Genomic DNA, 9,917 nt, shown 5'->3' with positions numbered 1-9,917 from the left:
TTGTCCTCCGGATTTACCAATAGATTGAAATCACCCAGTACCGCCCAGGGGCTGGCAATGAGCTCTCGAATGTCGACCAATTCTTGCATAAAAGCAATCTTCTCGTGATCCTGTTGCGGTCCGTAAACTCCGGTTACCCACCATTGCGCTCCACCCAGGTGCTTGACTAGCGCTGTTAACGGATCATATATATTAAGCATGCTGCATGCAGGCCTCTCATGTATATTCTGCCATATGTTGACAAACAAACCAAGCAATTCCAATGCTGTACTTAGTTTTCTACATTACACCAAATCAAATGCGGAAATATAAAAATATGCTTTTGGACCATGTGATCCCGGGCTGTGAGAGGTAGCACGTGGGATTGTACATATAACAGCAGCAGGAAATTAACATGCTGTTGCCTCCTTGATTTGCTACTCCTCCCTTCCTTGGCCCATGCTTTCCTCCTCTATTTCTTCTGTGTTGTCTGCATCCTCCTCATCTTCATCCGCAGATTTCATCAGGGAAGCTAACCGAGGCAGTCCATCTTCACCCTCTGATTGGATAAAGTTAACATCGTCTGACCACTCTTGACAAGCAAAACGAATCAGTGGGCTCTAGCGTTTCCGGTAAACTAGTATACTATGGCAGAATCAACAAGAGGAGATTAAGAAAAATATACTAGTAACTACACATATTGGAAAAGAGCAACAAATTACCAATATATACAAATATTACCTGCAGATCAATGTTGGTCTCCATGTTGTAGGGCTCCCTTGTGTAGAATAGGTGCCATCTCTTTTCAATGCCTCCATCATCTGCATAAGCCTCAACTTGCTGGATATGGCTGAACTTGTCCCACTCGGAACAAGACTCTCCCAAAGCCATGGAAAGGAGTATCACCGAGCAGCAATCCAGCAGCAAATGGCTTGGCTTTACAGTTTGCAGGTACGATGGGAGCTGCTTCTCGCTGTACTGAACTGTTAGCTTCTGGAGTGCAACCATCTCCTGCAGCAACTCGAGCTTCGGGCAGCAATAGATCTCAAGTTTTCGCAGCTTGGGAAAATTGGAGATCCTAGTCAGGTCGGGTAGTCCAGCAAGGCTGAGCTCGACTACAGAAGCAGAGTTTTCTATATACTGGAGCTGCTGGACATTGCATATGGTTAACTTTTTCAAAGACTTTGCATGGGAGGCAAGGCCAGGAGGGATGGACCTCAATTTGCAACTTCTGATTTTAAGTTCCTCCAAGGCCTGCATAGACTGCACTTCCTTCTCCCACTCCCACTCCTCCAATTCCGCCATTTCCCATAATATCATCTTGTGCAGTCTTGCAAACGAGACAGCAACCTGGGATGAAGCATGATGGCAGTGACTATGTGGCTGCACGAATTCAGACCTAACACGCTTGATTGTTGGAGCTTGTCCGACGTCTAGGTACTCTAAACATGGGAGCGCACACAAGCCATCTGGGAGTTGGGTGCAATATGCCATGTCCCACATCACTAAAATCTTTAAGCTATTGAGGGGCATACGCATCACTGTTGCTGACATCATCCATTTTGGGAGTTGACGCCCAAAATAGTTGTAGATACGAATATCTTCTATGCAAGGTGGAGGATAGAGCCCATCAAACACCTCCTCAACCATTCCTTGATCCTTCTCCGAGACTGAATCTTTGGTAAATTCATTGATGCCTAGTCTTCCCGTGCAGTTGAGGATCAGCTGGCTAGGACTGACCTTTTCACCAAGCTTGACCTTTGTGGCGAATGAGGCATCTGAAACATTATGTAGATTCACTAACCCAATGCTCCTAAGATTGAAAAGAGGCCCAAGTTCTTCCAGACTACACCAATCACCACCCACATGGGCTGTGAACCCATATAGTGTCCTCAAATTAGTGAGAGCACCGAACCCCCTGGGTATACTATTTACACGTGTGCCATCAAGATCAAGATGTCTCAGTTCATGTAACCTCACAATGCTATTAGGAAGTTTCACAACACTCTCACAATCTTCAAGACTAATGTGTTGTAGGAATTTCATCTTATGGATGTTCTCGGGCAGCCTATCTAAGTCATTGCACTTTATTAATGCTAGATACCTCAAGTGTTTGAGCTGATACAGAGATTCAACCAAGACATCAAATTTGGTTGATTCTATATGTAGCATCCGTAGGCTTGAAAATGTTTCCAATGAATCACCCGACTGAATCTTGAAATTTCCAATTAACATTAATGATCTAAGTGATTTATGCTTTTGTAAACTTCTCCACTCAGGTTCATCTGATTCTATTCCTTTGGTTTCTATAGACAACCTAAGAAACCCTTGCAAACTAGGTTTGATGTTAATATTTTCTCCTTTATGAAGTATCAATGCATCATCTCTAGCTACAAATTGAGCAAATGAGCGAACAACATCATGCATGTTGCAGAGATATTGACCAATACCATATGGAACTGGCTCTATAAGGTTCCTTAGTATTAGCTGCCTATAGTACTGATGTCCCAATTCTTCTAATCCATCTGGGTTTCCGTGTACAAACCCTTCACTGATCCACATCCCGACAATCACATCTGATGGTAAAACTATAGGTATGTGGGAGAAGTGCAGAAAGCATTGCCTCAAACAAGAGGGTAAGTCCTCATAGCTAAGACATATTGCATAATTTAGCTCTTCTGACATTTGAGATACTGACCATAAATCGTCGTTTAGAACCTTTTGCCAAGCACGTTGATTTTTCTCCCTCTGGCATAATAGCCCTCCCACCACCTTTACAGCAAGTGGCAGACCATCACACTTTTCTATAATCTGCAAGCCAATATCCTTTAGAATCTCAATCTCGGGTTCATCTTTTTCTGTTGTGACTACCTGCAAGGAGTTGAAATATATAGTTATCTTTTGCAAAAAAAAGGTAATATATAGTTAATAACAAACACATACTGCATTAGCAGTGTCTACTGCCACTGTTTTGTTCGCACAGTTGCTAGATCGTTGAGATATACTAACAAGTGATATCTTGGTCTTAGCTGCATATGCATGTTGTAATCATAAACGTATATTGCTATACAGTTTTTCAAATAAGTTGCTAACTTCACATAATGTATCACATGTGCATGGTCGACTGTTACACATATGAGTGAATAAATCTAACAGTAAATTGAAGGAAGCATCCAAAGTTTAATGTGTTGAACATAACAAGCCCATTGTTCACAAGCATCAGTTTGTGCACTGCCCATTCACAACAAATTAGCACTAGTACATGTTATAGTATTTATCAAAGAGTGGTTGACAAAGAATGGAAATGGATTTAGGATATTAAGCAAGTTAATCTGCATGGAAGTAAACCAGTCTAGATTATTAAATATTAAGTGTAGTAAGAGGTTACTGCTAGTAAGTATGTATGCTGACCTGCTTCTTGAGCAATGACCATGCATCTTTAGCACCTAATTTGTCAACATGGTGATAGTGCACAACTTTCATGCATAGGGCAACCGTGTCATGTCTTGTGGTGATAAGGACTCTGCTGCCGGGGCCGCCGTAGCTAAAGGGAGCCATCAGTAATTTGTCCCATGCATCGACACCCCACATGTCATCTAGTACAAGAAAGAACTTCTTGTCCCTGATGGCGTTATTGAGAGCACCGACAAGTAGGTCTCTGTCTCGGGCTCCTCCACCTCCAGGTATGTCTCCACCAACAGCGATGATAGCCTTATTCAATAGCTCAATATCATTGAAATCTTGGGTGATGCTAAGCCATATATTCTTAGTGAACTTGCCTTTGATACTGTCATCATTGAAGACCTTCTTGCTGAGGGTGGTCTTCCCAATCCCACCGGCACCAACAATGGCCACCACCATGAAGCGATCTCTCTTGTCACTAGCAGCTTCCCTTGTAAGCACCTCCACAAGTGCCCTCGTGTCCTCCTCAATCTTATCACCAACTGCACCTGACCGCTCCATCAGTGAATCAGTTTTGCGACCAGTTGCATGATATCCAGTCATCTTTCGGTCTTGGTAGGCTTCTAGCTTGATGAAATTGAAACTGCTGCCCCTCTTGCAAATATCATCCAAATTTTGGTTGAGCATCTTGATGCGGGTGCCGATGTCATGGGCGTGCAGGGGATTCCGCATGCAAACGAGCAGAGGGTTAAGGCACCCCCTGTCCTTGGTTTGACCTTGCTCCATGGCCTTGAGCTGACATAGGTCGACGATGTCAGTGGCCAGGTACATGGCACGCTTCAGTTCCCCCACCCACCCACGCACACTCTCATCGGTGATGTTCCTCCTATCAGCATCAGCAAGGAAATTCTTGAGGTCCCCAAGCTTGATGCTCAGGTCTTTGATCCCGTCGGACACGCCGATTAGCATGGCGACCTCCTCTTTGGCCATCTGGAGAGCATGCTGGTCATGTAGGATGCCAAAGCATCCAGGACCCCCGCCATTGGTTGCAGGATTCACTCACGTTTGAGCTGTTACTGAAAACAAGCATTGAAATAAAAATTTAGTCCTCTGTATACTACCTCGCTTTTTCACACCAATAATCCCATGCTAACAGGATGGATAATCAGATTTGGTCAATCGAGACAAGCAACAAATCCCAAGGAAAGAATGTAGCTGGCAAACTAGAAGACAGTGCACACAAATTTGGCTAGAAATAAAACCGATGTAGCATTTACCTTGAACACAAACACCAACAATTGAAACGGAAATGCACAAGTTCAACAGTTTCAAAGAAAGAAACATAGCTTGAAGGCGTGGTGTAGCTGGAATGAGCAAAGTACCTTGAATCTACTGGAGAGATCAGAGACGGATCTTGTGTTTGCCCTTGCTGCAGAGCAAAAACCTGGACAGATCTCCCTTGCTCTCTGGGAAGTAGCTACAGGTTTCAGTGGCTTGAGCTGGTACTGAACAAAAAGTCATCTGTATTTCTACCTTTATCACACATCAACAATTCCAAGCTTAAAATTGGTTGATGCACGTCGCCGCCATGGAAAAGAAGGATAATTAGATTTTAGTCACTAGAGACAATCAACAACTCCTTCTAAAGGGAAATGTGGCTTGCACACAAAGTTGAGGAGACAAATAATTTTAGAGAGTAAAGAATATAAGTAAAGTAGTGTGGTGGTCTGGTGGAGCAGGAATCAGTTAGGTACCTAGATGAGAGACATATCTGAATGTCCGCGAGCATGTTGGTGATATAGGTTGCTAAAGCATCAAGAACCGCTGCCCCTGGTTCTGGGTTCCTTCTCCCTTGAGCTGGTACTGGGAACAAGCATGCAAATAAAAATTAGTCCTCGTCATTAGTACCTATCACACATCAACAATCCCATGCTAAAATCTGATTGATGTGAAATAAGATTCACTCACTGCAGTCTATCAACAAAATCAGTTGTAAAGGGGAAAATGTGGCTTGCACACAAGAAGACAATGCACACAAAATTGAGGAGATGATCTCTTGAGTAGAGTGGTGGAACTGGAATCCACGAATTTACCTTGAATCGACCGGAGAGATGAGATTGGTTGGCCCTTGCCCTCGAGCAGATCTTTCTTGCTGTCTGGAAAGTAGTTGCAGGGCTCGCTCGCTCGTTTAGCTGGTACGGAAACGAAACATGCAGTTAAAATGAGTCCTATGTATTACGACGGAGCATCTTTTGTACATTTCCAACAATTGTATGCTACATAAGGCGGATAACCAGATTCATTCATTAGAGAATAACTACAATTCTGAAGGGAAAAAATGTGGCTTCACACACAAAATAAAACCGATGTATTATTATCTTGCACAAACGCCAACAAGCCTAACGGAAAGACACAACCAAGACCATCTCTTTCGAAGGCAAAACAAAACAGTAATAGGTAGAGTAAGTGTGGTGGAGCTGAGTTACCTTGAACTAGAATCAAGTGGAGAGATCCGTGATGAGGAGTGAGCAGTCGATGCAGATCCAGCGAGGGAGATATAAGGCAGCCATCCAGATCCAGGTCAGGGAGTTACAAGCGATCCAGCTGGATGTGGCAATCAACACCTGTATTTATCCCCAAAAGAAAAGCGTGTCATGTTTATTGTTACGCCCAGTGCTTCACTTCCTAGCTGGCTACCTATATGCACCTGACATCCAGTACATGTTTTAAGTAAATTAAGTTACACACAACAAGAAATTAGTCAACTGCCCAGCTAGTTGAGGATATGCGTACGTGCATGCTTCTCATAAATAAAGTTTCTGCAGAGTAGAAAATAAATAGAGAAAGAAAGAAAGAAAGCCCATGGACGGTAGCGATGCAATTATTGAAGAGAAATTACCTTCAATTGGTTGAATTCCTCTGCCTTCCGGTGTTTCTGTAGTCTTGCCAAATACTGTTGTGCAGCTGCATTCAAAAAAAAAAAGTTGGTGTGCAGCTCGTGGGTACTCGAGAGGACGGAGCTTCCTTTATATAGGCTATATGGGAAGTTGTGGCAAATTAGTTTAAAATTTGATGACGACTCACACACTTAGTGGCAACGGATCATGCTGCTATCTGTTGAGTATCATCATTATGGACAATGCTACACCTCCGAACAATTTCCATGGGAGTAAAGTTACGGGATGAGCTGTCAAGATGTGATAGGAAATCAAAGATAGAGCCGGGCCACCTCAGAAAATCAGAGGGGAGATGATTTATGGGGAAATGAATCCATAGGCAAAATCCATAGAAGCCATCTGTAAGCCTAGCATTTTTTGCATGAGATTACTTAGGAAGTATAGTATAGTGTAGGACTTGTACTCCTAGAAAGTCATGTACTCACTAAATATATGCCCAGGAGACTCAAGCAATACAATAAACGATTCCACTAAATCCCTCTTTGTCCCTTCTAACATGGCATCAGCCTAGTCTCGATCCCAACCATAGTCGAGGTTGCTTCCTCACCACCCCGCCCCCGGGGCGGTCGATATCCATGATCATCACCGGGAGCTGCGTCACCCATACCTAGGGTTTGTCTGCCGATTGTGTTGATCGGCTGCCCTGGAGAGTCGTTTTCCCGGTCCGTGGATTGGGTCTTTCTCGCTCACCGGTCGATTGATTAGTGTGATTTGATTTTCCTATCTAAGATCGGTTTGCCTCATGCGCCGCCGTTCTTGGTCTACATCGCACATCTGCTTCATCAACATGATCGGTTGCAACCCTAAAAATTTGGCACCAGTTTCCGTTGCCGGCAACAACCGAAATACAGAACAATGCACATGCCTGGTTACTATGCCATGGTCCTCATGGATGACTATGTGCGTGCAGGTCCAACTTTGACAATTCATTCAATGTTGTACAAATGGTCCGGCGAGAACGGGAAGGAAATAAAGTTAGCTCACTTTTGGACAGAACATAAGCGCCTTCAAATAATGCTCGCGAATATCATCAATTGCTGTGTAGCGTGGGATGAGGGGATGTTCTACTGCAAGACAAAGAATCAGGAAGAACAACATACGAGAATAATGCATCAAAATGCCGACGGATGTTATTACTAAATGATAGATATATATGCTCCTTTCAAAAAACTTGTGATCTTTAGTTTATATGTGTCGTGTGTCACATGTTCTCATGAATTACCTTGTAATCTCTACATTATATGTACGTGTGTCATATGTTCATATTTTTATGTTGTGATCTTTTCCAAATAGATTCAAAACGCTAATACGGGTGGGAGCATACGCCTTACTATGGTCGCTTTGGCTATGTAGAAATGATTTGATTTTCAATGATAAAAATGCTTCTCCTTTGCAGGTTATTTTCCGTTGTACGCACTCACTTCGTACGTGGTCTAGGCTACAACAAGTGGAGTACCAACCGCTGTTCAAGGCGGTGTGTACGCGGTTGGAGCAGGTGGCTACGGTGGTTTTTACCCAACATGGGTGACAGCATAATCTCCGGATCGGTCCACCATCCCTTGCGACATAGGCATAGTGTCGGTCTATAGGACTCTACTGTCGCCGATTTGTCGTTTTTTTTCATTTATTTTGTCAGACTTTCCGTGTTGGGCTGTGTGCATCCTAGTTATGCAGCGGCCGGGTGTTACTCATAGTGTTTTGTATCCGCTTGATGCTACATTTTGAGATAATAAAAGCGCCCTTTATCAAGAAAAAATATATTTGAAATGTTATTGTGTGGTTAAAATGACATACGGGACCGCGAGAAGAATTGTGGAAGGGGGTCCGTGCGGCCGACATTGATAAGCACTATCTATGGAGGCGGGACAAACATCGGGCAGAGAACCTCAAAAGGAGTCGATGTTAGCTTGGGTCAGAAGTGTTCCAATGGCCCAGTCTTCTCTCCCAGTGATGGAGATGATAGCAGAGAGGTGGTTCAATGATCTTGCGTTGTGCATCCTGAAGGAGGGGAACTCAGATGAGAGGTTGGGGATCCGGCGGGGTCTGAGTAAAACCACCATACCCACGCCGGGTGAGATAGTTAAATGGGCTCTTCGAGAGGCCAAATCTCTGATTCCACAGCAGGCGGCCGTTCGATCCCTGTTCATACCATCCAGTAGTCATTCATGTAGTATGAGTGGGTTCTACTAACTAACACTATCTGTTGAACATTGTCGGACACTCATTTCACTCCTAAACCAACTAGTTGTTCTTAACCAACTGAATTTGCTAAAGAGATTAGAGATGAATGGATCCTTCAGTGCATTATTATGTACGTAGGGTACTTGTGTTATGCATAGACGAATGAGTTGTAGACTCTCTCAGCTATGTGCGCGTAGCATAGGATGATTTATACAGTATTTAAGTACGTGCTCGAGAGGAATGAAACCCATGGATCTAACCATGCCCCCAACGGCTGGATCAGATCGATCTGCACGTGAACGTGAACGCTTGCTTGCTCGCGACCGGCCGGCGGTGAGGTCTTGGTCTCGATCCACACCACTTGATTCACAGCCTGTTTTAATTTTCCTAGGAGAGTGCAGTTTGTTAAATCTGTTTTTGTATTCGTTTATCTCGATCAGAGTAATCACATATGAAATTTCATGCACATCGATCAGATGCATCATGTCGACTCATGGTGTAGGACTATTCGCGCGGCTAGCGGGATGCACGGATCTTGTTACCTCTCCAACTGATGTACTTCCAAGTTTTCACGCACACGCATGTGCTATCCACCAGCTCAACAATACTAAACCTAAAACTTTGAAAACCTAGTACGTACGAGTTAAAAACCAGATCGATCGATAGAGCTCAACTGCAATTTATAATTTACACCATGACGGATGGGTCACCTACAGATATTCTCGGAACGGAAACACTTTTGATTTTCAGGTTTTCACCGAATATATGCACGCATCACAATTGGCCATATACGTATTTCTCCCTGCTATTGTGCCACACGTTGCCAACTATGGTGTTGCAACAGTTAGCAGTTCGTCCTTTCAGAAACAACTTGTACTATATTTTCCATTCTTTGAAAGTGTTCCAACAGATCAAATAACTCGTACACATGAAATGCGTAATTAAACTTGTGTGGAGACTTTAAGTCCGATGTATTCTTACTATGTGCCATATGGAAAGAAAATTGAGTACGCATCAGGAGGGGCGCCCAAGCCTCTAATAGTTCACACACGCACACGCACAAAATAAAATAATCCAATCACATGAGGGCACCTTCATTCGTTTGCATTTAGTATGCTGGAATGGTCAGGGCGGGCGTTTCTCCCCAGCCAGCCAGTGGGCAGTGAGCATCTTTTCGCAGCATCCGAGGCTGTACCGGACGGAGCGTCCACGGTTCAACGTTCTGATCTACGCGCGCTCTCTGTCTGTGTTTTGTCTCGCTGTCTGTCATCCGAGTGTGCGGCCAGTGTCCCCTTTCAAAATCTGCACCTTGCATGCACAAAGGGAGGGAAGCACATGGATCGCCATGAGCCTATGACAGAGCCAGAAACTTAAAGTACGCGATTTTCGACGTACATG

General features: G+C 43.9%; 1 pseudogene; it reads right to left on the bottom strand.

Moving 5' to 3' along the window:
• Window positions 1–237: 237 nt before the first annotated feature.
• On the bottom strand, window positions 238–5,107 carry LOC123090497 (disease resistance protein RGA2-like; annotated as a pseudogene).
• Window positions 5,108–9,917: the final 4,810 nt, after the last annotated feature.

Source organism: Triticum aestivum, chromosome 4B (genome assembly GCF_018294505.1).
Source record: "Triticum aestivum cultivar Chinese Spring chromosome 4B, IWGSC CS RefSeq v2.1, whole genome shotgun sequence".
NCBI lineage: Eukaryota > Viridiplantae > Streptophyta > Magnoliopsida > Poales > Poaceae > Triticum > Triticum aestivum.
Note: the sequence above shows the minus strand (reverse complement) of the source record. Positions and strands in the feature narration are given on the sequence as shown.